Genomic DNA, 1,754 nt, shown 5'->3' with positions numbered 1-1,754 from the left:
TATGATTTGGGATTTAGAAAAAGACTGGGGACCGTGTGTCCTGACAGGGAGCTCCAAGGATTTGGTTGTTGAGAGTGACAAGGACAGAAAGAGAATAAAGTCATACACATAAGGGTCTAACAACATGGGGGGAAGAAATGACCTGCCGTAGTCCTGAGTTTTGACCTCGTGGTTTATTTTCTTGACCAAATCTCTTTGATGATGTCCCAGGACACAGGTTAGATTAAGCCCTACAGGGAGAGAGCGAGAGTAGAAGTACAAGGCATCTGACATAATTTTCCTGGGAAGGCAGGCTTCATTTACAACTCTGATACACTTTCACAATTTATTTTTATAGAGTAAGAGGAAAAGAAGTATGAGGGTCAAATCATCACAGAGGAAGCGACATGATTGTGGAAAGCATTCTAAACAAAAGCCTGGTTTGATCCTCTCCATCTCTTTGAGAATGTACAGTTTTATATTAAAGAGGCCAGTTACTAGAATCACATCCTCTCCTGGTAATGAGGTCAGATGCCAGCAAAGGGAGGAAACCTTGGAGCAGCCCCAACAACTCTGCTGGCTGAAGAGACTGCAAGGTCTCCAAGCTTGCAGAGTACAGAGAACTGTTAAGTGCTTTGGACCTTGCCAAAGTCCTGCCCAATCTTGCACCTAGTAGCACAGGTGTATCCCTGCCAGGTGAGCTCGCAGGTGTTCTGAACTCTAGTCCCATGCCCACCACTGCCTCGTCTTCAGATTCGGCAGAGATGATCCCAGGAGTTGGTCTGTACATCCCACAGCTCCTTTGCAAACATCTTCTGGTGACTGAGGAAGATATCAGGAAACAGGAAGGGAAAGTGAAGACGGCAAGAGACAGACTGGCGGTAGCACTGATGCAGACAGATTCGCTAGCGAGGCAGGGAGAGTGAGGGGCCAAGAAGGACAGCCCGACAAACACGATGAAGATAACAGAAGACGGCGCAGATGACATGGAGCTCACACTACATTAATGCCTCCGCAAGGGTCCTGATGTCTTCTTGCTTTGAGCTCTTGAAACTTTAATATATAACAATAAATATCTTTTCTTTGATTCCTTTGCATGACAGAGAAGATACAGACAGTGATCCTTCGGAGGTGAGAGATTGGGTTTCAGGTAAGGAGAGAAAGGAGATCTTTCCTTCTCATTTTGTTCTCTCATTTTCCTTTACTGAGTGTTATCTATTAGTATTTTAAGACCAAGAGTTATCAAAATCAGGGGATTCCTTAGAGTTTTGCCCTCACCGTCACAGAGAAAACATACCTATTCCAAATGGATTGTCCTTTTTGTGCAATATTGCAATAGATTCCAACATAATATTTCACTAAAGAGCTGTTATATCTGTCTTCTCAAAAAAGACACCTACTTCTGGGTCTCTATTTTTCTGGTATTTGTTGCATGTTGAATCACAGTTGCATATAATGAAATACGGGCTTGTCCATTTTTTTAGACTTATATGTGTTGGAAACTTGATTCATGAAAATTGATATGCCATTGTGGTATCATGCTGTCAGGAGAACGACTGTTTTCAGCATTACATGTCTCACAATAAACCAGTGTGTTGGGATTTGACTATTTGTCTGATCGAGTATGTTGCACTCTTCAAATCCTCTTTATCATTACTTACTTTTATCCCACAGATTTATAAGTTTCTGAGAGCAATGTGTTAAACAATAATAGAGTATCTTAGTATTTATATCTTCCCTAAAAAATGAGTTATCTTTTAGCTAAATCTTCTCTC

At 41.6% G+C, this 1,754-nt stretch overlaps 1 pseudogene; it reads left to right on the top strand.

Moving 5' to 3' along the window:
- The first annotated feature begins 346 nt into the window (after window positions 1-346).
- LOC131401566 (methyl-CpG-binding domain protein 3-like 1) lies at window positions 347-1,043 on the top strand (annotated as a pseudogene).
- The last annotated feature ends 711 nt before the right edge of the window (window positions 1,044-1,754 follow it).

This window comes from Diceros bicornis (assembly GCF_020826845.1).
Source record: "Diceros bicornis minor isolate mBicDic1 chromosome 1 unlocalized genomic scaffold, mDicBic1.mat.cur SUPER_1_unloc_3, whole genome shotgun sequence".
In the NCBI taxonomy this organism is placed as follows: domain Eukaryota; kingdom Metazoa; phylum Chordata; class Mammalia; order Perissodactyla; family Rhinocerotidae; genus Diceros; species Diceros bicornis.
This window is presented reverse-complemented; position numbering and strand designations above follow the sequence as displayed.